This window comes from Talpa occidentalis, unplaced genomic scaffold (assembly GCF_014898055.3).
Source record: "Talpa occidentalis isolate TD23 unplaced genomic scaffold, MPIMG_talOcc4v2.1 talOcc4.7, whole genome shotgun sequence".
In the NCBI taxonomy this organism is placed as follows: domain Eukaryota; kingdom Metazoa; phylum Chordata; class Mammalia; order Eulipotyphla; family Talpidae; genus Talpa; species Talpa occidentalis.
Window position 1 is genome coordinate 93,581,151 of NW_023605083.1, and position 25,809 is coordinate 93,606,959.

The window sequence follows — 25,809 nt, forward strand, 5'->3', positions numbered from 1 at the left end:
ACAGGTTCCACACAGCCCAGGCTGCTGAAAGCCCTGCTAAGTCTCCACTATAAATGCTGATGTTGGCAGCCCAAGTAGGCAGGAACTTTGTAAACCTTCCTGGCCAGTGAAAAGTTTAAACAGCCACAGCAAGTGATCTGAGAAAGGTATCTTTTTGCAGCTCTGGAGTGGCTGTGGCAGATGTCTGCTACCTACACCAGCACTGAAGCAGTCTGCTTCTCTATGCAGGGCTGGAAGCAAGAAATGAACTGGGTTTCTTAATTTCTCCTTCACTTATTTTTTTCCCTCCAGAATTTTTGTTTAGGTGGCCAAGTTAGGTAGTCAAGTATAGGCTAAATTCCCTAATATCCTATATGCCCAGTGAGATGGAGACACCCCTTCCGATTAGACAGTGAGCCTTGCCAAGGCAGAGGGGTTCCAACAGTGCAGACGTGCCTGCATACACAACACTTCATTTTGAAAAGGAAGTTGCATCTCCATGCCTGCTACAAGATGAGTTGCCCTGGGGGTGCCAGCTAAGTGTGCCAGTCCTCTTGGTGCCCTTTGCCCTGCCTCTCTCCCCAGAGCTATGCTCTTAAAAACCTAACACAACAAACCTGAGAGCATGATTAGCTGACTTCCTCCCAAACTCACTGGAAATTGTCAGCTTCTATTTCATAATGAAAGCCATATAATGGGGACAGTGAAAGGCTAGGATTTCACTCTTCTCTCCTGCTGGGTCTGGAAATATTCTTAGTTTATTAATCCAGCCCCTTAGCACCTACATTGGAGAGCAGGAAAGGAAAGGAAGATAAGAAGAGGTTGGAATTCATCTATTCCCCTCCTTGTTAGTTCTAAAGACTCAGAAAGAGGAAAGAGAAACTTTTGGTTAAAAGAAGACTGAGTAGAATTATTCAGGTTTGCTGGATAGCTGAAATGAGTGATTTATATGGCTCCTTGCAGTCTTCACTTTTTTGTGATTATTTTCATTATATTTCTAGCCCAACCTGCAACCTGTCTTCTATTAGCACAGATGATCAAAATCTTGGTTGCCACTACTCAAAAGAATGGTCTCTGTGTGCCTGCCTTGATGTGCTCACCTGCATATTCCCTTCTTTACATCTCTGCAAAGACAGGGGCACACATACACAGTTAAAACAGCAATGCCACTGTCACTTTTTCTCAGATTTCCTTTCCCCTGGTCTCCTCACATCTTTGCATTTATACATTGAGATCTTTCCATTTCTTCAACTTCCCTACCTGCCTGAGAGCTGGATAGATTTTCTCAAATCCTATCCAGGCTAACATCAAGGATCCCATAACTTCTTATCAGTTACCGTTAGGGGTAGATCTTCATTATTCTTCCTCTGGAGTCAACTGACCCTGATTTTCCTCTGGGTCACACTCTTATTCCTTTCTTAGTGTTTATGGTTAGGATGAACCCACCGCCTAATCATACCACCCCAGGCCACATTGGAAAACCTCCCCATTGACTTAACTTTTTTTTTTTTTTTTAATTATAGAATTTTTAGAATTTTTCTGAAAAGCTTAAAACTTACTGAATCAAAAATTAAGCCAACACAGTAGAAAGAAAAGCCAAAATATAGACTTGTGCTTCTGCTCTCTTCACCGCTATTGTGATATATTACTATATAACATATCAGCTCCAAACTTTGCGGCTTCAAACAGCAAACATTTATCATTTCAATTTCTGTGGGGGCAGTTACCCAGACATTCAACCTTATCCTAGGTTTCCCACAAGGCTGCAACCAAGGTGCAAGCCAAGGCTAGAGTCATTTCAAGGCTCAACTGAGGGAGAAATTCCCAAATTCATTCATGAGACTGTGTAGACCTCAGGTCCTCAGCTAGCTGTCAGGGCATTAGTTCCTTGCCACAAGACCAGATGCTATAGGGCCCAATGTCTATCATGGTTCATGTCTGTTCTGAGCTTTATCAGCAGGATGGATGATGGGATCTATTCTAAAATGCAGCTTTCAGTTCTCCAACCTCTTTGCTTATTAATGACCAGGCTACATGGCTCAGGGACCCCACCCTATGGATAACTTCTTTGAAATTTTTTAAGAGCCCTGAACCCAGCAGGGACTGGCAGAACTATCTGAACAATACTGTCCCCAGGCCCAAATGGGTCCTTCCACTGATGACCCCCATAAACAAGCTAGACCAGATGTCCTAAGAAGCTCTGGACCGTGTGCCTATAGGGTTATCCCAGGACCCTACAGAGATCCCAGAAAGGCAGTCTGTGAGCAGATTGTTCCTGCTGGTGACAAGTTATTTCTTTGGTGGGACCATGTAAGATTGGACCTAGAATGGCCTTGTCTGCTGATTTGGGGGTGATTCATATTGTTTATATATATAGGGGTCTACACACCCTCAAAGCAGCCTTCCTTCCATCCCACTTTACCACCTGTTTCTAAGGTGATCTCCTCGACCTGGCATTTTACATCAGTGCTTTTCAAGGGTGAACATTAGAACACCAGGGAAACTTAAAAAAGCAGTGTGCCTATATCCACCCCACAACAATTAATTCAGAATCTTAATAAAAATCAAGATGCACAGACTCTGTTTTAAGTCCCCCAGATAATTCTAACACTGAGAAGACCAGTTTCAAATGAATGTCCACAAATCTTGAATAGGCACTCAACTCATGCTACTCTGCCCTGAAATTAAGTCCCATGAACAAATCATTTAGGCATCTCCTGGGCACAGTAGAAAATGATGTATTGTCTTAGCAGCAGAATTGTTGTGGAGTCTTACTACTCAGTATGGGATGCAAGTACAGCAGCATCAACATTTAAACAAATCCCCAGGTCATTCACTTGCACATTCAAGTTTGAAAAGCACAGTTCAAGTCATCGAACAACCCTACTAGCGTTACCCAGTGGATTTGTTCACCATCTTCAAAGCAACTATTTCATACTCTTTCTCAGATAATGGTCTTGTCTCATACTTTGCTGAGGAAGACAGGAGCAATCTGACAGCTCAACAACACACTACCAAATTTCCATCACGCCCACATTCTCTGCCTTCCTTCCCATTACAGTGACTAAAGTGCTTTCCTCCTATCAAAGGCACCTCCTCTGCTTTCTACCTATTAGCCTCTAACACCTATCTTTTAAAAAAATGTATAAATCAATATATCCACAGATCCCAGTCCACCAGCCCTTGCCTCATTCCTTTGTTTCCCATCTCAGCAAAAGTGTTCATTCAACCCATAGTCATGGTCCCTTACTTTCTTATTTTAAATTCTTGCCTACCTACCCTACTGAGCCTACTCTCCTTGAGTTACCAGTTCAAGTCACTGATCTCATCTACAGTCCTTGGTCAGCCAGTAATATTCAACATATTCTCTCTCTGGGAACTATGACCTCTCTTGACTTCAGTGGCACCTCACATGTCTTCTCAAGCAGTCTCCTTTCTGGATTTTCTTTCCATGTTCAATCTCAAATGTGACAATTCTCTCCTGCCTCTACCCCTCTTTCCTAGCTGCTTGCTCTTTTTGCTGCACTAACTCCCATTGCTTTACACACCCTATCTTTATTTCCTGGTGACCTTAAATTGCTATCTCTTTCCCTGATCTTTCCGCATGTCCACCTGGCTACTTCCCATCTACATGGACAATTCTAACATTGGGAAGGAAACACTAAAAATTTAAAAAGACCTCTTTTCCTCTTTTCCCAAAACAAAATAAAAAACCTGCTTTTCATGATTTTTTAGCAAATGGCACCACGAGTTATCCTGTTGCTTAAGCCCAAAATCTAGAACCATCAAGTTCTTCCACATTCCCAGCTTAATCTCTCTCAACACCAATCAGTTCTATCTCCAAAACTTATCCAGAATCCATCCACTATTCCCCACTGCCATGCTGCCACCTTGTTCCCAAAACATGATCAACACTTCCCTGTATTATTACAAAGCTCTCCTAATTGGTCTCCTTGTCCCACTTCTTATGCCCTACAATTCTTTTTCAACATGGTAGCCAGAGCCAACTTATAAAACATAAATCACACTATGTCAACTTTCTAATTAAAATCATCCAAAGGCTTTGTAGTGTATTGGGAGAAAAAATCCAAATCATTTACCCCAATTAACAAAGCAATTAAGTCTGCCTTCTGTCTCATCTCACCTCATTTTATATCACGTTCTCTCCACACACCCCAACTTTCTAGCTTTGTGCTTTTCAGTGCAGTAGACACTAGCTACAATGTGGCTGCTTAAGGTTAAATTTAAATTCACAGTCTTGCTAGCCACAGTTCAAATGCTCAGTTCTCACAGGTAGCTGGTGGTCACATGATAGAGCAGATACAGACCATTTCCATCACTTCAGGAAGCTTTATTGGACAGTCTACTCTGACTGCTCCTTGGATGGAGAACGTTTGGTCCTCCCTCATGGCTTTGCTCTTGCTGTCACCTCTCTCTGAAGTGCATTTCTTCCAGTTCGGCCTGTGACTGGATCCAGACATTAGCTTAAATGTCACCTCCTCAGAGATGGCCTCCCCTAGCACCCAAAAAGCCACCAATTAGCCCCAACCACATGAACTGATATAACTCCCCCAAGTATTTACCACAGACCAGTACTTTTCTTGTTCACTTGTGCTTCTTTACTTACTGCCTCGCTCCACTCTACCACCCCCAGTCCCCGCAGTAGACTTAGGAGATCAGGGACTTTGTCAATCTTAACTTCCGATTCCAGTTCCTTGTGCCTGTAGAACAGAGCATCCAAATCACTATGATCAACTAGTATAATTGTTAGACCCAGGTCATATAATATTTCCTCTAAAGTCTCTCTCATAACTATCATCTTTTCTTTATTTTTCCTGCCACCACCCAGCTGGGGCCTTCATCCACTCTACCCTGCCAGCACTGCAAACAGAATCCTACCTCTGCCCTCCAATCAACCCTGCCAACACTAGCAAGTTAATCTTGTTAGTACTTCTCTTGTCAAATCAATTCCCTGTCCTTGCCCCTTCTGGATCTCCACAACCTCCATGTCCCGAAATGTGACATGCCTGTTCCTACCTCAGTGCTGCTGGCAAGATCTTCCCCTCTGCTCGGCATACTCTCCCTGCTGCTCTGTGGAGCCACACCCTCTGTGGCCTTCCAGGTGTGACACAGGTGGCACTTCCTCTGCAGGCACAGGCCCCTCCTCTGGTCTGCTCCAGCACTTCCTGTCTACAGCCTTGCTTTGGCACTTATTCACAGAAGACAAGAAGTTCCACTTCCCACACACAGACACACACAGACACACACACACAGACACACAGACAGAGATAATCCCTGAGATTATTCCTAAAAGCAATGGTTCTCAAGTTTTGCTGAGAATCAGAATTGTCTGGCAAGATAATATCCAACACACAGGTCCAAGTTTTTTAAAGCAAGAGAGAGTCTGGCCTCTGTCCCTTGTCCACATCCCCTACATGACTTTGACACCTGCCCAATTTGAGGTCCATTGCTTTAGAACATCAGACCTGCAACATGAGTGGCCAGAGTTCTGCCTGTCTCCATGGATTCAGAACACCTGGGAAGTGACCCACTTAGTTGATAACTTTCCCTGACACAAACTTGTTCCTCCTCAAGTATTGAAAGTTACCCCAGGACAGGTTAAAAAAAAAAAAAAAAAGATCCCTCAAACATACCTATATCCTAAGGCTAGGAACCTGAAAATATTACCTTCTATGACAAAAGGAACTCTCCAGGTGTGATTACGGGCTTTGAGATGGGGAGTTATCCCATATTATGCAGGCAGGGCCTAAGTATAATCATCAGGGTTCTTCTAAGAGGGAGACAAGAGAGACAACAAGGGAAGAAGTCACTGTGAGGACAGTAATGGGGAGGAAAGGCAATATGACATGCAGCCCCAAGTCGAGGAAGGAACCTCTAGAAAATGGACAAGCAAGGAACAGATCCCTGCCCCCTCGAGCCTCCAGAAGGAGACAGTTCTGTGGCCCTGCAAGACTCATTTCAGACTCCAGACCTCCAGAACCATGACAGAAGAAGGTGTTGTCTTATCCACTAAGTGTGTGGCAGCTAGACACAGCAGCAATAGGAAATAAAGACACTACTTCTGTAACACTGTAAGGCCAAGTTCTAACTGCCCAAGGATTCTGATTTTCTATTTAACTCATGTATTGAAAAACAGCATGTTTTGGACAGGGCTAGCTGGCTTTGTCCACTGCTGTGTCCTCCACAGGCCTAGCCAAGTGCCTACTATCTCCATCTGTGGATGCCAAGTTCCTCAGGGAAGACTGATATTCCAAGTTGAAATCTGGGGTCCTTCCTATTGGACCTGGTAGCCTAAACGCCAGTGGGGTTTCCAACTGGGGAAATACATGAGTTCCAGACACAGACAGGTCACTGAGCCTGGACACCTTGGGGAAGAACCACGGCTGTATTTTGACTGGGGGAAACCTAAACCAAAAATATTCTGCTTCTTAGATTCTTGTTCATATCCTGGAAAGTGTACTCCTTAGAGCAGTGCTCTCTAGTATTGTAGCTAGACACACATAACTGTTTAAATATACATTAATTCACCACAAAATGGAAGACTCAGGTCCTCAGTCACACTAGGCACATCTCAGGTGCTCACTAGCCGTGTGTTAGTGGCTACTGTATTGGACATGACTAATGTAGAATGTTCCCACCATTGTAGAAAGTTCTACCAGACTGTGTGGCTTGGAACATCTTGTCACGTGTCATTGGCTCCAGTTGCACCTCCACTAGAAAAACTTAGTGGGAAAAAAACGCAGCCACCACACCAAATTCTAGCCTGGAATTCATCTATTTGGGGACACATGTCCTCAGACATGCAGCTAGGAGTCGGGTCCAGGCGTCTGCCCAGGTCCGATTTTCATTGAAAAGACTAGCTCTTTGAAAAGTGAGAAACAGAAGTGCAAGGTAAGGAAACTACAGACAAGAGATAGGGCTTGAGCAGGGATGACTTGGGGTGTTGGGTAGAGATTCGAGGAAGTAGGAAAAGATAAGGGGAGCGGCATGAGGAAATGGATGTTATCATGAGCAGAAAGCTCAATGTTGAAAGACCTCCTTGAGTCCTGAAAGCATATCAGATGATCCACCAGTTGTGAAGGGGCTTAGGGCAGGGCTGCAGGACTGAGGGTCCTCTCCCTGTGGCCCCCTGAGCCTAGAGGGGCTGCATTCATTCACTGACCTCATGGGAGGCAGCAACAGTGTGTTCAAGGGAGAGATGGGAACAGGAAATCAACCGAAAGTGAAGATGCAAAACTCTTTCATGCAGAAATCTGTAAAATTTGTAAACATACTGTACTGGCAAGGCTTAGGGAAATGGGCACTTCTAGACATTGCTGAAAGGGTAACCTAGAACTGCCTCACTGGGAGCAACCTGGAACTCTCAATCAAAATTACAAACACCTGTACTCTTTGCTCCAGCCTTCCAACTGCGGGAATTTTTCTTCCAAAGACACCCACCCATGCACAGAGTAATGGACATACCAGGTATCCATAGCAGGTGAAGATGGCAGAAAAAGATTAGAAGGAACCTATATGCCTATCTCTGAGATTAGTTCAGGAAGGCATTAAAAAGAATGAGGAAGTTCTTTCTATCAACCAACCTCCTAGATATATTCCTATTATGCTTTTTAAAAGAACAGCGAGGGCCTCCCTGGTGGCGCAGCGGTTGAGCGCTGGGTTGCAAAGCTGCCCGCAGCCTCTGCAGCACCGGTTTGATCCCAGGCCACCAGAGGAGGGTCCCACATGGCGCGCAGACCCCTCCTGCCGCCCGCTGCTCCCCTCAGCAGTGTGCTTCGGTCCTCTGCCTATTCTGCTCCCTGCTCTGGCTCTGGTGAATTCTCTCACCCTCCCGCGCTCTGACTGTACCCAGTGCTTGTATAAATAAAAAAATAAATCTTAAAAATAAATAAATAAATAAAAATAAATAAAAGAACAGCGAGCAGAAGAGGAAGCTACCCTTGCATGAAGGAAAATAAAGGCATGCGTGTATCTGTCTATACTTGCACAGTTTCTTCTGCACCCACAAGAAACTGGTAAGTTGTCTGTGTCCGTGGAAGGGCTAGAAAGACAGAGGAGACAGAGGAGGAGACCTGCTGCCTTTTGAATATCAGACTTGGCCAGGCAGGATGGCACGTGCCTGCAGTTGCAGCTACTTGAGAGGCTGAGACTGGAGGGTGGCTTGAGCCCAGGAGTTCTGGGCTGCGTGCGCTGGGCTCGCTGGGTATCAGCACGAGCTTCAGCATCAGTATGATGGCACCTTGGTAGTGCAGGACCACCAGGTTGCCTATGGACGGAAAATAAGCCCCCACTGGAAACAGAGCAGACAAATACCAGGCCTAATCTACTTGTTACCTACTCAATAAGGGTGAAATGAACAAATCAAGATGTACTTCGGGATATGGACATTCAATAAAAAGTTTGAAGCACACCCTTCTCCATGAATCACAGGGAAGATGGCAGCGGCCAGGTGAGTGAGCTAGGGTACCAGGTGCGCTGAGGTTTCGCTGAGCCTTTGTCTCCCTTTCCTGCTATGGGTGTCCCTTCTGGTCTGGGGCCTCTGAGAGGCTCCAGATCCTTAGCAAATCTGGGTTGCACTCCAGCCTTGGAAATGGCCAGGGACTATTGTCCCCCCAACCTAATTTCTGGGTCCAGGGTCTCATTTTCTACCAGGGTGCCTCCACATACCAGTAGTCCCACTAGGGCAGGCGCATGCAGCCCTGCCAGCCCTTCACTTGAAGGAAGAAAACTTAAGCAAGTCTCATGGCTGCTGTCTGATAATCACTATGGACACCAGACACCAGCCTGTATCAGGTCTGTGTCCAATTAGCCACCCCCACAACAACACCATAGCAACAAAGGTAATATTGTTCTAAGAAGAAAAAGAAAAAAACACACATGCACACACTGTGTTGTGTGACAGCTTTTAAAGCCACAGAGATAACATTTTTCCACACCCTACAACTTGTGCCTCTCACTTCCCGACACTCGGCTTTTTCAGTGGGAAGTCATGGGCTCGGTGGGGTGACCACTTCACACCACTCCAGGATGATATCCCTCATGGGAGCAGGCATGGCAAGGAGTCCTAGGCCAGCAGGGAGTGGGGGCTGCGCCTCCTACCTCTGCCTCCCTCTCAGAGGTAAGTGGGCCAGCTGGAGGCAGGGCAGGCCCTGGGGTGAAGCTCCAAGCTGCTCTCTGCTCCTCTGGCTGGCTGGCTGGCTTCTCTCTGACAGACCCAAGCTGGGCACAGGGGTTTTGGTGGTTGCAGCAATGAGCCACACACTAATCTTCAGACCTAAATGTGGAAAGCATTAACCCAAATGAAAAGACATAAATCAGGAGGGGAGCCTATGGCATGGAGGAAAACGGCTCTTCTCAGCGAGCAAGCGCCTGGGCTGTTGCACAAGAGCTGAATGAGTCACCAGCTAGTGAGGGGAGAACCAGGGAGGGAGCAGGGAGGGGAGCCCCCAGTGGGACTGGCGGGTGGATGGGAGGGGCGCAGGGGGTGCACAAACACAGCTGTAGGTTCATAACTAACCACACTTCATCAGCAGCCTGGCGTGGTGGGGTGTGGGGGCAAATATCACCTTCCCTTCTCAACTCAGGAAGTGCTTCAAAATGTGTCCTCCCCAGAGAAGACAGCAGGAAAGACTCTTCCGAACAGGCACTGGTCACCCTTTACAGCCTGCAGCTGTGTCCTGGGGAAGCAACCCTCTGGCCTTCTAGAGAGATGCCTCCCTTATCCTTTGTTGGCTACAATCCATACTTTTGGGGGGTCCCTTAGTCCCCACATTGAACACACAACTCTTGCTCCCCTTTCTTACCCATCTCCATTGTCATTTCATATCTTTTCTTCCTTTCCTTTTTCCAAACTCCATTCTCCACAGAAGTTGCTATTTACAGGGTAAATTCCTCAGCTCCCCACTCCACCCTGTCCTTGACCCCTAGAGATATCATCCTACTTTCCTTTAAGACCTGACCTCACCCACCATTTCCTCCCAACCTATAAGTTCTTGGCACCTACAATGAGCCAGGGATATTGTCTGTGGATGTGGCAGCAAGGAGGAGGAGCCCCCCAACAGATAATTCAATTGGGGGGTTGGCAGCACCAGGAGGTTTGAGCCCCAGAGACTCTAGAAGTTACTCTGACAGTGTGCTAACTTTGAGCAGGACTCCTCACCTCTCTAGACCATTCTCATCTGACACAGATGAAATAAGAGATCAGATTTAGAGATCAACTGGTCCCTTAGGTGCTGATAACACTCTGTAAGAGACACAAAATAAAACTGATCCCCCCAAGAGTACCGGGCTGCTGTGGGATTCACTCCAGAGAACTGCACCCAAGAGGCCATGCCCAGGGCAGAGTGGAACTGGACAAGTGGCCAGACACTATTGGTCATAAATGCTCAAGAAGAATTATCTGCCCAGGAGAAGTCTGGGAAAAGCAGACTGAAATGAATTTAGAGGCAAGAGGCAGAGAGTTCAGAGTAGAGAGGGCATCCCAGGGCAAGGAACCAATCACTCAACAAACAGTGATTGCATACCCTTTATAAGCAGACATAATTGTAAATGCTAAGAAGCAACAGTCAACAATAAAAAGATCTGTGCTGTAGTGGGGTTACATTCTCATGAGAGAAGACACACAGCCCACAGTAATCCTGACAGTCAGGTAAGTGATCCAGTTTTGTTGAAAGGTGATGAGTGATGGTGAAACAGAAAGAGCAGAGCAGGATAAAGGGATGGCATGGTGGAATGAGCAAGAGACTTAAAGGAGATAAAACAGTGGATTAGTTTTGGTGGCTGCAGTCACAAATTACCACAAATTGAGAGGCTTAAAACAACACAAATGTATTCTCTTATAGTTCTGCAGGTCAGGAGTCTGAAATGGGTCATGGGGCTACATTTTAGGTATTGGCAGAACTGGTTCCTTCTGGAAGCCCTAAAAGAGGGTCAGATTTCTTGACTTTTCCAGCTTCTGAAGACTGCCCACATTCCTTGGATAACAGCCCCTCCCTCAAATCACTAAACTTCCTGCTACTCCTGACCTTGTCCTCATTATTGCCTCTTAAAAGCCTCCTTGTCATTACACTAGCCCCGCCCATATAAACCAAGATCATTATCTCCACCTCCTTCTCCTCTTAGTCCTCCTTCTTGTAAGATCCTTAACTTGGTCACATCTGCAAAGTCCCATTTGCCTTGTAAGATAACATTCAGAGTCTTCTGGAATTAGACATGGACATCCTTGGAAGACCATTACCAGATCACCTCAGGGAGTGGATCAAAGGGACTGCAAAGCCTTGAAGAAAGTGTGCCTGGGCTGGCTGAAGGACCAGCAGGAGGAGGCAGTGTTGCAGGAGAGGAATGAGGAAGGTGAGCCAGGAGGAGCAGACCCCAAGGTCAGGGCAGTGGCACCTTGCCAGCCACTATCAGGGCTCCTTCAGGTTTGAATGTAACATCATGGGGGTCCACTGGAATGTGCTGAGAAGTGCAATAGGATCAGGCTTATTACTTAAAAGAATAAACTTTTGGGGGGTAACTTTTTTTAATTGAGGTAACATAGCTTTACAACCCTGCAAATGATTTAGGGGACTAGGTTCACACCTCCTCAGTGTATGTCACCACACAACACTCACCACCAAAGCACCCATAGTCCTCCTTCATAGGCTATTGGGCTCCCCACTTTTGTTTCCAACTCTGCCTCCCTCTCTAGCAGCCTCAGTTCTGCACTCCCCTTTTTCCTTCTGACTTACTTCATCTAGAATAATACCCTCCAGTTCTGGATTTCATCTTTTTTTCAGAGCTAAATAGTATTCCATTGCATATAAATACCACAATTTCTTAATCCCATCAGCAGTCTTACAACAGACTTTAGTTGTTGTTGCATGTGCTTGTCAATATTTTTCATTGTTCTTGATTTCATGAGCAGCCCTGACTTAGGGTGAAGGGGAAGGGACCCAGGCAGCTTGTGGAGGGATCATCTCTGCAACATTCCATTTACACAGAGAAGTAAACAGACAAGTGCAGTCACTACTGCAGCTAGAAGTTGGCAGTATGGGCATGGGAAGAACAGGAGGGATGTTGGGGTGTCATTTAAAAAAGAGAGGCCCCTTCCCCCAACTGGGATGCCCTTTGATTCAACCTAAGAGGAATGAGAAGATTAAAAGCAGTTTGGGAAGGTCAGACTGTCAGGGATGAAGGGACAAGGAAGGTCCAAGGAAGGGTCAGGGAGGACTGGCTACTTGGAAAATGGATGAAAACACTGCCTTCCCCCTGCTGGGATTTCCTTAGCCCAGAAAGGGGCCACCATGCAACACATGTACCACCCCATGCCTCCCATCCTCTGGGCAGATCTGGGGCTGCCTGAGGCTCCAGGCAGAGGGCTAGAGAGGGACCTCCAATTACATGAAGGCACTGCCCCCAGCTTCTCTGCCAGGGTACAGCAGTCCTTGACCTACTCATAGTAGTTTGCTTATAATTCATGCTTGATCCCAGTCAGCTCCTTCTTGATAGCATCCTTGGAGTTGGCCACATTCAGGGGCCCAAGAGATAAACACCAGATCCTCCTCAGTGCTCTCCTTGGTCTCCTAGGTTGTGTCACAGAGGGGAGGCATGGCAGTCCTTGTCTGGCAGCATCCTGACAAAGATGGTGGAGGGGTCGTCTACGGTCTGGCCCACCTACCAGGTTCACTTGCCCTCTTCCATGGTGATGTTCCTGTCCTCGCTCAGGCAGAAGAGCAATGCCTTCTTGTACTTCTTCACCTGCTCTGATGTGGATGCCAGGCACCTTCATGGTCATTGAACACTTTGGTGCCGTCATCAGTGACAGCCACACCGAAAGCCATGTTTCTGGAAGTTACAAGTAGCTAACTAGGGGAGCCAGAAAAGACGAGAGCCACTGCAGCTGCTGCTGGAATCTGAAAAACTGACTTTAAGAAGAGTGATTGGGAGGGGCATGCAAAAGTGTGAGGCTATGGCTGGGACCAAGGTGCCAGCAGTGGGCTGGGTGAAGATGATCAGATTTTTAAAAAATCTACTTGGGAAAAGAAGCCAACATGCTTATCTGACAAACTGAACCAGGGATGATAAAGAAAAAGAGGAGTCAAGGCTTCTGAGGTTTTGACCCAGGCAGCTGGAGGATGGACTTGCCTATTATTGAGCCAGGAAAGTCTGCAGGTGGCCCAGATCTGGCAGGAAAGCCAGAAATGATGTTTTGGACAGGCTGAATGAAGATGTCATGTAAGGAATTGGATGTATGAGTCCACGGGTCAAGAGCACAATGTGATTAAAGACTGGAAATGGACTCGCTGACCTGATGCTGAACACTCCCACAGGTGCAGAGGTTTATGCTGGGGCCTGGCTGGAGCTCAGGATTTGGATCTGGACTTTACCCTGTGGGCAGCGGGAAGCGCCTGGGCCTTACCATGGCCTGGGGTGTGGAGCTGGCTATGTCTACCCCAGATTAAGTTTGTGAGTAAGGCACTACTTGCAAGACAAGGCAACGGAGGCTGAGTAAACATGGATTTTGCTTTAGCCCTCAATTGCACAACTAGGCATTTTTCCACTTACACAGCCACAGGGTGGGAACTGAGTGAAGAAGGGAGGGGAGCAGGGCGGGATTCAGGAATGTAGTCCTACCACGGGCTCCAAAATCCACAGCTGCCAACAGCTCACACACCACCTGATCAGTTCGCCACACTGTCCCTGGGACCCTCGCTGCCCTGAGGATGGATTCAGGAAAGCCCTTGGCTCTCTGAGCTGTCCTATAGTATCAGCAGGGCAGATGGCCAGACTGTGTGGTCACCTCCCAGGGGACACAAGTCTTCCCCTCCACTGGACACTAGCACAACACGCCACGGGTACAAATAGAGATGTTTAGTGCAAGGTGATTTCCAGGGGCAGCTGGCACAAGTTCTGGGCCTCCCAGAACTTGACAAATATTTAGTGAGAACCCATCAAGTGTGAGGCACTGTTTCTGGACATTTTGGGAATGTCAGTGAACAAACCAGAAGGGGAAGAAAAAAACCTCTGCCTTCATGGAGCACTCATTCCAGTGTGGGGCAAGGAGACAGGGGGAAGTAGGTAATAAAAACAATAAATAAGTATACTATGGTGAGTATTAGAAGGTGGTGGAAGAAAGAAAATAGAGCAAGGTGAAGGGAATCAGGAATTCAGGATAGACTAGGGGGCAGATGACAATCTTAAATAGTTCAAGATGCTACAATTACTTCAAGTTGTAGTTGAAGATCTTTCTAGCTCTTCTGCCCACTTCCTTCCTTCCTCCATTCATTCATCAGTTAACTGAGTTCTCACCATAGAAGTGCCCTCTTTCCTCTCTTGAAGTTTACATTTTATTTGGGGAAATAGAAGTTAAGATAATTCTGGAAGTGCCATGAATGGACAGTGTCGTAGGATTCTTGTGAGGGTGTCAGTCACAGTGAAACATGAAACCTACTGGGACAAAGAGCTGTGGAGGCCTCCCTGGTGGTGCAAAGGGTTGAGATGCAACCTGTGAAGCTATTGCAGCCACTGCAGCATCAGTTAGATCCCCAGCCAGGGAGCTACCCACATGGTGCAGCAGACCTCTCCTGACTCACCCACTGCTCCCCTCAGCAGTGTTTTTCAGTCAATCTGCCTGTTCTGTTTGTTCCCCACTGTCTCTGATGAATCCTCTCATGCCCCATATCTCTGGCCTGTACCCCAGCTCTTGTATGCATAAATAAATCAATCTTAAAAAAAAATAAATACAAAGAGCTGAGGAGCGTCCACCCCCACCCCAGTGTCTGCTTCTTGGTTCCCTCCTCTCTCTTTCTCACCTCCTTTCCCCCAATACCACCATGACCTGACTTAGTTTAAACTGCTCTCTTCTCAGTAACCCGAAACCACACTTCAGTAGCTTCTCTGGAAGCTGCCCACAGAATGTCCTTACAGCTCACCTGTTGCCTCTGAAGCAACTACTGGTTTAAGGGCCTTCTCAACCAGTTTGTTCATTCCCTGCATCAGACCAAATATCTCTTCTTGAAGCACCAACCCCAATACTGATGGGGATGGGCCTTCATGTTGTCAGCTCTTCTGATCTGAGTATTCCTGTAGGCAGGCTTTGACCTTTTTCTCTGGCTGTTCTCACTCCCAGGGAGCCATACAGCCTATGGGCACAGGGTGAGCAGGGAGGATGTCACATCTAGGCTTCTCCAGAGGCCAAATCTGTTAGGTACTTCATGCCTCTGACCACATCTAGGAACTCTCTTATCAGAAGCACTAACTACCATTGGGCTTTTCCTGTTTGAACAAAAGCCAAGGCTGACCTTTGGTGCTCACCTCTGACAGTGTCCTGGCCTCTGGAACCTCCATCACTATCCACCCCACATCTTGCTGTGAGCCAGCTGGACCAGTACTATTCCTACTTAAAGACAGCCACCAGGTGGAAGGAAAAGCCACTGGGTCCTGTCCTCAGCCCCTCTCCCCACCTCCCTGCCATAATTTCTTCTGGTTTCAGCTCCCCCCAAAGATGTGGGGACTCCAGAAGATGAGGACCATTGCTTTTCTTTCCCATCCCTCTACTGAGTTGCTTCCAAATGACTCAACTAGATCAGGACTCATTCTTAAAACCATGAGTAGAAATCTATTCCCAAGAGCACAACATAATTATCAGCAGAGCTTCCCGTGCCCTGCACACCTCAACAGCTTCACACACAGGCAGTTGGGAGTGGAAGACGCAGCCATGTAGTAAAGGTCAGCTGTGGATGTCTATTCCTAAGCTCTCCCCATTTTCTTACCTTATTCTGTGCTTACAACTGCCAAGTGCTGGACCCTCAAACAAGGGAACCAAATGGAGTGTGCAGATATGTTTAGGTTGGGGGCAGTGACAGAGCTGTGGGGCTGCTCTCTGTGGATTGAGGTACAGAAATATTACACAGTGCTCAGATCACGGGCTCTGGACAGAGAAGACCTGGGTACAAACCATATCACTGTCTGGGTGACATAGAAGAAAGTATTTAATGTTTGCAGTCACTCAGTTTCCACATATGTAAAATGGACTTGGTAATACTTATAGATTTGTATGAGAAGAGGAACACAGGTGTCCCCCACTATCTGAAAGTAGCTCATCCTATGAAACCTCTTGTAAGCTAGTAAGATAAAGCAATAATTTACATGGAAACTGTTTTGTATTTTCCCAGACCCAGAAAACAATCTACCAGATCATACCAAAAACCTTAGCAAAACTTAAATAATACTCACATGTAGTAAAAGCAGGAAGCAAATGTCATAAAAGCGGGAAGGAGATGATAAGTAAGTATACCTCCTGTAAAAAGTAGTTGCTGGGGGAGGACTTGTTGAGGCCACTCTTGCTGCTCAGGGCACCCAGACTCTAGAAATAGCTGCTGCAAACCCAACTCTGGAACACTATTTTCAATTTTCACCCTTTGTCATAAAAGCAAAATTCCCCTTTGAATTTCTTTCAGCTAGTGCAAGTAGATACAAATCTAGGTCTTTCATAAATGCAAAGTGGCATAATGCCAACTTTCCAAGAGTACAGGGATACCTGTACTCAAAAGCATACTCATTTCCTCAGACCAGGCAAGGAGCCAGCTGGGGTTTGGTCACCAAAAATCCCTCACTTTTACCATTGACCTTATCGCTGATTGCAAATTTGGGAGAAAGACACTTGTGCTCATGGTGGGAAACTACATCTGCTGTTCATATCTCCACAGTGTGAGCGAACTTACCAGCAAAAGCCTTCATTTTTCACCCCCAAACCCAAAGCATGACCTCATGTGATTGTAGAATTAACTGAAATATGTGAAAATGTGCAGGATGAAGATCTTTATCTCTTTTAACACTGAATGGGAGACTGCATGTTCAAACAAATATTTTTATATCTTTTTATTTGAATACCTTTACAAGGAACAGACACCTTCCATGTTGCCATGCCCTTAACATTCAGCTCTTGTACCAGGAAGGCAATGATAGCCGATGTCAAGCATCCTGTTTATTTTTTATTTTTTAAAAGATTTATTTATTTATGCATGCAAGAACTGGGGTGCAGGCCAGAGGTGTGTTTGTGTGTGTGTGGTGGGGGGTGTGAGACAGGATTCACCAGAGAGAGAGTGGGGAACAGAACAGGCAGACGGACTGAAATACACCAATGAGGGGAGTAGCAGGCGATTCAGGAGAGGTCTGCTGCACCATGTGGGTAGCTCCCTGGCCGAGGATTGAACTCATGCTGCAGTGGATATGGATAGTGTCATAGGTTGCCTCTTAACCCCTTGTGCCACCAGGGAGGCCCTCAAGCATCCTGTTTAGAGCAGTGATCCTGAAGCTTCAGCGACCATCAAAATCCCCTGAAGAGCATATATACACTCCCATTTGTGACTGAGCAGGTCTGGGTGGGACCGCGAATGTGCATGTCCAGTAATTTCCAGGTGATGCTGGTCCGTGGACCACAGTCCAATAAGCCACCCTCTGAATATGAAGTCTAGAAAGAGTCTAGGAATCACCCAGTAAGATCTCAAGAACTCCACATCTGTGCTTGGTTAACAGCATCTGGTTCAGTCCCGCTGTTGAACTGACACTCAGCTGTTGCATCTCCCAAGTCAGGCACAGGCAGAGCTGAGGGTGGAAGCCCAGCACTCCATTCATCACTCATCTGTGGGTCCCCTGGGTCCTGTTTCCTATCCTGTAACTTTGCAAAAAGAGGCCACAAGGGTCCCCAAGCACACCCTTCAACATCCAGTCACAGGCCCCCCTCCTAGAGACTCACCCACCTGCCCAGGGCTCTTTTCCACATTTCCAGGAATAGACAGGAGTGACCACTCATGGGAGAACTCAAGGCTGGGAGGGTGGAGTCTGAGGTCCCAGGGAAGGGATGGGGTGCAGCAGAGCCCTGGGGCAGTTGATTCAAGGCCAAGCTCTCCATCCTGAGCAAAGCCTAGAGACAGTGGTCTTCAGGGGCCTCAGCAGGCACCCACACACACTGCACCCAGTGTCCCTGCCACACAATGCACAAGAGGCCAGCAGGGCAGGCGGCCAGGGCCCACTCATGCCAGTACCATCTGGGAGCCCTTGCCAGGCCTCGGAGGGTCTGCCGAAGAAGCTGGACTCTGTCCTGGGGCACAGTCGGGCTCTATTCTTATCTCAAGGGGGAATGCGTGACTCTCCTTGCAGTGAATGGGGGCTCCTGGCAAGGTGGAGGAGGAAACAGAGCCTTCACTGTACCCACAAGGGCTCCCCACACGGCTCCCAGCTCTGACCAGCCCCTCGTGGTGGGGCCTTGCACAGCCTCCAACAAGGAAAGGTCAGGCCGAAAGTGGACAACGGAATGAGGATTCCAGAGCAGACCTCATTCACATTGTAGGATGCAATGAGGCCTGCACTGTAGGATGCAAACTCGCACACACAGATCCTAAATTAAGACCCACAGAACAGGTCCTAGAAACAAATGCCAAAGGTCAGGGCCCAGATACCTATGTGCCCCATACACGCCCTTCTGACAGATAGGGGCAGCCTCAAACCTACCTCCCCCAGCACCATTTATGGTGGCAACAGATCCACTGAGCAATCTTATCAGACAGGAGAGTCACATGGGTGCTGACCTTCACACACCTAACACTTGCAGACATCTGAGGACAGAGCTGGGGCTGCAGCTATGTGCTCAAAGATTCAAATCACTCATCATTAAGTCTGCAAGTCTGCAAGTACCGTGGGTGGATTGAGAGACAAATGAAGGTTACAGTGAGATGCCGGGGTCCAAGGAGATGCAAGAGAAGTTAAAAGACAAGTTAGAGTAATTGGGGGAGGCCTTAAAATATTTACTCATTCCCCACAATGAGCCAAGTATATCGTTCTGGAACCAAGTACTAGTGTTCCCATTTTAAAGCTCAGAAAACAGAGTCACCAAGAAGATAAGAGATTTTCATGAGGTTGTTAAGTAACAGAGCCAAGATTTGGACTAGGCCTTGAAGTCCAGCATTCCTTCCATTATATGACCCCCTTCTTGGAAGTGGCAGGGGCTAACTGGGTCTTGAAGGGTAGGTAGAAGCCAGACAGGGAGGAGAGAGAAGGGTGTCTTGGGCAGGGTGACACATATGGGCATTGGTGGAATATGTTGCCACCAGCTGTCCTTTCACATTTCTCTCTTTTTAAAAAAGATTTATTTATTTATGCAAGAACTGGGTACAGTCCAGAGGTGTGGGGGGTGAGAGGACTCACCAGAGACAGAGTGGGGACAGAACAGGCAGATTGGCTGAAATACATTACGAGGGGAGCAGAGGGTGAGACAGGAGAGGTCTGCTGCACCATATGGGTCACCTCCCTGGCCGGGGATCGAACTTGTGCTGCAGTGGCTGCGGATAGCTTCATAGGTTGCGTCTTAACCCCTTGCGCCACAAGGGAGGCCCCTCACATTTTTCTCTCTTATGGAAAATTTTAAAATGCTTATCCCAGTCTTGGTCAGCAAATGGGCATCAGGCATTCTTAAGGGCTGCATCTCAGTACAGCTTTTCCACAGAGCAGTATGACAGCATGTGTCAGCATGGCCACATAAAGGCTTATTAACCACAGCAGCCTCTCCTTTCCAGGGAATTATCTCAGCATGAAGAGAGAGTCTCACGGGGACTATCAGTTTCAGTGATTTTAATAACAGCAGCGGAAAATAAGGAAGTAACCTCAGTGTCCACTAGGGGATTGGAAATAATAAATACAGGAGTTCCCCTCTCATTCTTGGGGGTACCTGCCAAGATGCTCAGTGAATGCCAGAAACTGGACAGTACTGAACCCTCACATACACTGTACTTTCTCCTATATAAATCTACCTATAATAAAGTTTAATCTGTAAATTAGGGACAGTGAGAGATGAACAATAACCAATAGAAAATTATAACTATATACTTTAATAAAAGTTGTGAATATCTTCTCTCAAAATATCTTATTTCGTGTGCTATTTTCAGATCATGGGTAACTAGAACCCCAGCAAGTGGAGATGCAGATATGAACTACATGTTGTACTTCATCCAAACCATGAACTAATAGCCGGCACTAAAAGTAATGCTCTAGATACATTTACTCATGTAGACAGATATTCAACAAATATTAACTTTCAAGGAAAAAGCAGGTTATACAACTGCATGTGTAATATGACTAGGATGGTGTAAGGAGGGAGCGGGGAGATGGTTCTTTCTTTCTCAAGATGAATGGGGAGGAAAAGGTGACAAGGCAATGGGTGGGGTGGGGATGGGGTCAGGGAGTCTGGGAGTGGGGCCAAGGGCCAGAGGGCTCACTGAGGGTGGGGGCCGCTGGAGCATTTACGCTAAGTCCTGTTTAGCTGTCCTCTGGGTCAGCCTAAAAGGACTATGAAAACATCCAACAAATATTTAGCTCATAAATCTTTCAGAAGACCCTCCACCCTGCTTTATTTGTTAACAATTCCCCCCTACTGCCCTCCACCCTCACACATACCCAAACGCCTAATGCAGCTGCTATCATGGAGGCTATCATGGCCTCATCTTGAGAGAAAGAAAGAACCATCTCCCTGCCCCCTCCCTACACCATCCTAGTAATATTACACATGCAGTTGTATAACCTGCTTTTTTCTGGAAAGTTAATATTTGTTGAATATCTGTCTACGTGAGTAAATGTATCTAGAGCATTACTTTTAGTGCTGGCTATTAGTTCATGGTTTGGATGAACTACAGCATATAGTTCAGCATATAGACACCACCTGACAAGGTAGTGTCCATGCGGGAACACGGCCTGACTGCTGTGGATGCTGCCGGCCTATTACCTGAACTTGAGCCACCTGGCTCACCATCTTGAAGCGCCCCCCAATCCATAGGGGACCTACAGGGGATGATGAACTTGCTGATACCCTTGGGTTCCTGGGGCACCAGCTCATAGGCAGTGGTGGAACCAGTGCTTCAGGGAAGGAGCATGTTAAATGGACCTTTCTTGCAAAGGGGAGCCTGCTTCTCAGACAAGCAGGGAAAAGTGTGTGCTCCAACTAGGAAGCTGGAGGGAGAGAGAGAACTTCCTTCCAGGAGTTCTCAGGGAGGAAACCTGTGAATAACAAATGGGCGTGGCGGAGAAGACAGAGAGGGAATTCACAAGGCTGTGTGCACTTGCCAATGCGCACACACATGTACATAATCTCCTCCTGTGTTTGAAAAGTCCACAGAATTTGGGGCAGCTGCTCAATGGCAACCAATAATCCTCTTTTGAGGGTTAGGAGCCACGCCCAGTGAGGAGGGGTGGGAAGAGAATATGCAGCAGAACCGAGCACACCTGATTCTCATCCCAGTGACAACAGGGAGGATAGTGCCAGCCAGTTTTGGTTTCGAATCTTAGTTATGCCCTTTACTGAACTGGGTTATCATCTATCCAAACCTGTGGGCCTGGGCTTCCTTGACTGGAAAGTAGTGGGACTGTCGACCCGACACCCCGCTAGAGCCCTGGGTGTGATGCAAGTTGATTATTGGACTGGACACCAGGGGCAAGTCACCACCTGTCCCTAGGGCCCAACTTCCTATCCTGGGAGAGAGCTGCAAGTTGAGGGCTGGACCGAGGCCATCGATAGGTTTTAGCCAGCACACTGAATCATTTGCTGTTGTTTTTAATTTAAGTCAATTACCAACATTACAAAATGGGCAGACTTTGGATGTCCAGCTGGGCATGCCACTCCCAGGATTGGCTGATGCTGCCTGTTTCTGATGGCACACAAGCCCTCAGATCCTAGTGATCTGCTGGACTCCTGACATCTGAACCTGTGCCCGACTGGAATTGATTCAATATTTCGTGGCTGTATCAGCTTCACGCTGAATGCGGGGTTAGTTAATAAGCAATAAGCCATGGCTGGTGAAGCCCTGGGAAAAAGCAGCGGCCGGACCCCACTTCAGCTCACATTGGGGTTTCCAGGGATCACTACAGGCCCCTCTCCATCTGCAGTGTCCAGATGGCCAGGTGGGGGCCAGCAGGCTAGGGGCTGGGCCTCTGCTAATTGGCTCTGCGGGCTGGAGAAAACCCGCTTGAGGTACTGCCTGGGATGCTCACTTTGTCTTGCTCCAGAGCCTTCCTCCTTCCCACAGCCCCTGAAAGCATTTCAACTGGGTCCTCACAGCCGGACAGACCCAGGGCTAGAGAACATAGCTCTTACTTGAGAGTGTGGCTTTTATAGACAATAGGCAGGGGGAAGCTGGACTTTGGCAGAGAATTCTCCCACGTCCAGAACTCTGATGAGATCCCTCTCCAAGATGTGATGTCCCATCTCTGTCCCGCCAAGTCCCCAAGACTGGACAAATTCTAACCAGGCTGAGTTTGAACCAGAGCAAAAAGCTCTGAGTAATTCGTGGGACCCCAAGCCTCTCCCTGGAATGCTGATTAAGACACCAGAACCACACAAAGATCTGAGCTGATTCCAAGACCACCTCTGGGGTCACATAAGCTCTCGATAGAGTGCACGCAAACACTGATTCAGGCTTCTAAACATCTGGGGCTTAGCTAATCCTCTGCTCTGGGGTGTTCAGCTTGGGTGGACTCCCAGGAGCAGTGGTGCCGGTGGGGATCTGATGGGTCCAGTTTCCATGGATCTGGGCCAGGCTTGGGAGCCCAGCACACGGCCCTGCCCAGGCTCAGCCCTAGTCACACATGAGGCCGTGATGCATCTTCCCGGCCCACACCCACAGTTCCGGGCCCCCCCACCCAACCCACACGTGGGAGGCCACATCGCTGCAGGATTCCATTCTGCGGTGGAGGCCGTGAGAGGAAACAATTCCCTAATCCCCTTCCTAAATCAAGGCCAAGAAACAACTTGTGGAGAGCACCGCAGACATTGCTCCCACTGCCCAGCTGTCCCTGTACTGACCTCCTGCTGCAGAGGAGTTCTGAGGTGCTGTTATGGGGAGTGGAGGGTGGGAGGACCAGATCCTTGGTCCCCATGCTCACAGGCCCACAGCCAGGCTCCCCGCCTGGGAATCAGCTCTGATTTTCAATCCACAGACTGTGGAGTTCCAGAGCAGGCTGAGGCCAAGTCCCTCCTCCTACCCCACTCACCCTTAACTGGGCCAGAATAGAAGAGTTTGTATGTATTCAATAGCATTATCTGTTGACTGTTTTCATTTTCGGTAAGAATTTTTAATGAACTCTTGTTTAAAATTCCAAACGAAATCATCTTTTAATATAAATGATCTTGATTGGTTTTGTTTTTCCCCGTGGGTCAGCAGACATATAGGAGAAGTGTTTCTTCACCCACTGGAGTAAGTGAGTTAAAAGAAGCCTTGATCACAAAAGCATCAAGCCCATAAAATGGGAAAATGACAGTCTTTTCAACAAATAGTGGAGACAGATGTCCACACATAACAGATGTTCACATGCAAAAGACAGAAACTAGACTTCCTTCTCACACCATTTACAAAAATTAATTCCAAATAGGTCAAAGTTCTAAATGTAACAGCTAAAACTAGAAAGCGCTTAGAAGATTTTCACGTATGAAAATCTTCATGACCTTGGATGAGGCAATAGTTCCTTAAGTATGCTAACAAAAGCACAGGCATAAAAGGAAAAAATAAAGTAGACGTCATCAAAATTTAAAACTTTTATGTTTCAAAGGACAGCAGTAAAAAAATGAAAAGACAACCCACAGAATGGGAGAAAAAAAATTTCAAATCATATAGTACAGGTTTCTACCACTATCTGAAAGCAGAGCATGTCTATAAAAACCTTTCATAAGCCAAAATGGCAAAAAACAAAGAATTACCATTAATTTATATGGATATATTTTTGATCATTCCCAGACCCAAACAAAACAACTGCCAAATCATACCAAACAATACAGAAAACCAAAATAACACAAGTAGTAAAAACAGGAACGCTATGATAAATACATAGCCTGGACACAACAGCTCTTGGGAAGGAGCTTGTGGGGTCGCTTTTGGTGGTTCAGGGAGCAGGCTGCTTCTAGAATGTCTGTTGCAAAACCAACACTGACAGTTTTTGCTTTTTTTGTCCTAATAGCAAAAATCCTCTTCAGAGATCAATCAGTTATCAAAAACAAGAGTGATGATCTCTCCTGAAAGTGTAGTGGTATAAGGGAACTTTTGAAAAGTAGGAGATACGCATGCACCTGATAGGGGAATTATATCTGGAATGTATAAAGAATGCTTTCAACTCACTAATAAAAAGACATTGTTATTTAACAAAACAAGCAAAGGCTCTGAAAAGACCTTTTTCCAAAGAGAGAAGAACAGGCCGATAGGCATGTGAAAAGAAGTTCAACATCCTTACCCTTCAGGGAAATGCAAATCAAAACCATAATGAGATACTGCTTGACACCCACTAGAATATCTGCAAATAAAAAGAGAGTAGCAAGAATTGGCAAGGATGTGGAGAAAGCAGACCTTCTTACAGGTGAGAAAACTGTAGGAGCTTTGGAAAATCCTAACAGATCCTTAAAGGGTTAAACATGGTTACCATGTGCTCTTCGACCCCATGAGTACGAGTATACCACACACAGCTGATCACACACATCATCCAAGTCTCTGTCTACACAGCCTTGATTCAATCTCTACATGGGCTCACATTCAAAGAAATCTCATTCTAGCAACCAGAAATTATATTAAAAGCAATTTGATCTTTAACTAAAGTCTTTTTAAAAAAGTGTGATGGCAGCTTCATTCATAAGATGCAGCAAAATTTAAGATCCTCTTCTCTCTTCAATCTGACGCACAAGCATTGCAGCTGTCCCCACATCTTCCTCCTCCCTTTCTCCAAACAACTTTAAACTCCTCCCAACCCTCTGCTACTTGGGTCTCACTCCTCTCAGACATCCTTCTTCAGAGAGACGGCAGACAACTTGTACACACATCTTCAAATTCAACCTTTCTCTTTCCTTCATGAAAGCACCCTTCCAGATCATTCCAACTCCGTCCCTCTGCCCATTACTCAGATTTGATTGTCCACACGAAGGCGAGGGACTAGGTCAGCCAGAGAGAGTTCTCCTAAACCCAAAATGCAGGGAGCAGCTACAAGCAGTCCATCACACTCTGCTGGTTTACGTTTGTTTATTTTTAACGTGTGCTTTCCTGCCTTCACGTGGTATGAATAAGCCAGGCAGTCAGGCAGGCACAATACGTTCCTTTTCTTTTCTATCCACCCACAGCTCTGGTACCACCTCCCGAGCTCCATGCCCAGTGAACAGGCAAGATATAGTGTGGACACCCGCAGGCCTCAGAGCTGAGAGGTGGTGGTGGTGATGGGGGGGACCCGCCAGCCAGGGAGGGGAGGGGTACTTGCAATCATCAGGGTTGAATGCCTAAGCTCTGGAAGGAAATATATTTTCAGCAGAAGATCAAAGGAAGGAACACTAGCAGAAAACAGTGGGAAAGACTTGGAGCTGTAATATTTAAGGCAAGATGAGATATTTTCATGTTCAGAGTCGGGAAAAGAGTTTAAAGGGCAAGGATGTAAATTAACAAGTTGGCCTACTGGAGCACAAGGGTGGGGTATGGCCTGTAACAGCACAAAGGACTGTCTGAAGGAGGACTAGACACCCTGAATTAAAGCCAATGCCTCCCAAAAAACATTGTCTGTCTTTTATTAATTAATCTCGATGTCACCCATGACTATCCTATGACTAACAACAATGTGACTGGGGAGTGGGTGTGGGGCCACTTCCTCCGTGGATCAGATCAAACCGTGGCATGTGTCTTCGGACTTGGCCTCAGAACAGGATTTCTCCTGGGGACAGCCAAATCCCCTTAGTTTTTGTCTCCTAGTCCGGTCAGAGGCCTGCAAGTGGCTTGGGTCTTCAGAGTTTCTCCCAATTCAGCACAATGTTGCTGTGCAAAA

At 46.9% G+C, this 25,809-nt stretch overlaps 1 protein-coding gene and 1 pseudogene across 1 annotated transcript in view; both read right to left on the reverse strand.

The window, feature by feature from the left end:
- Positions 1-25,809, reverse strand: part of GAS7 (growth arrest specific 7) — a 217,413-nt gene that overhangs the window by 143,489 nt on the left and 48,115 nt on the right. The gene's annotated exons all lie outside the window — the stretch shown is intronic.
- On the reverse strand, positions 12,114-12,996 carry LOC119231509 (cofilin-1-like; annotated as a pseudogene).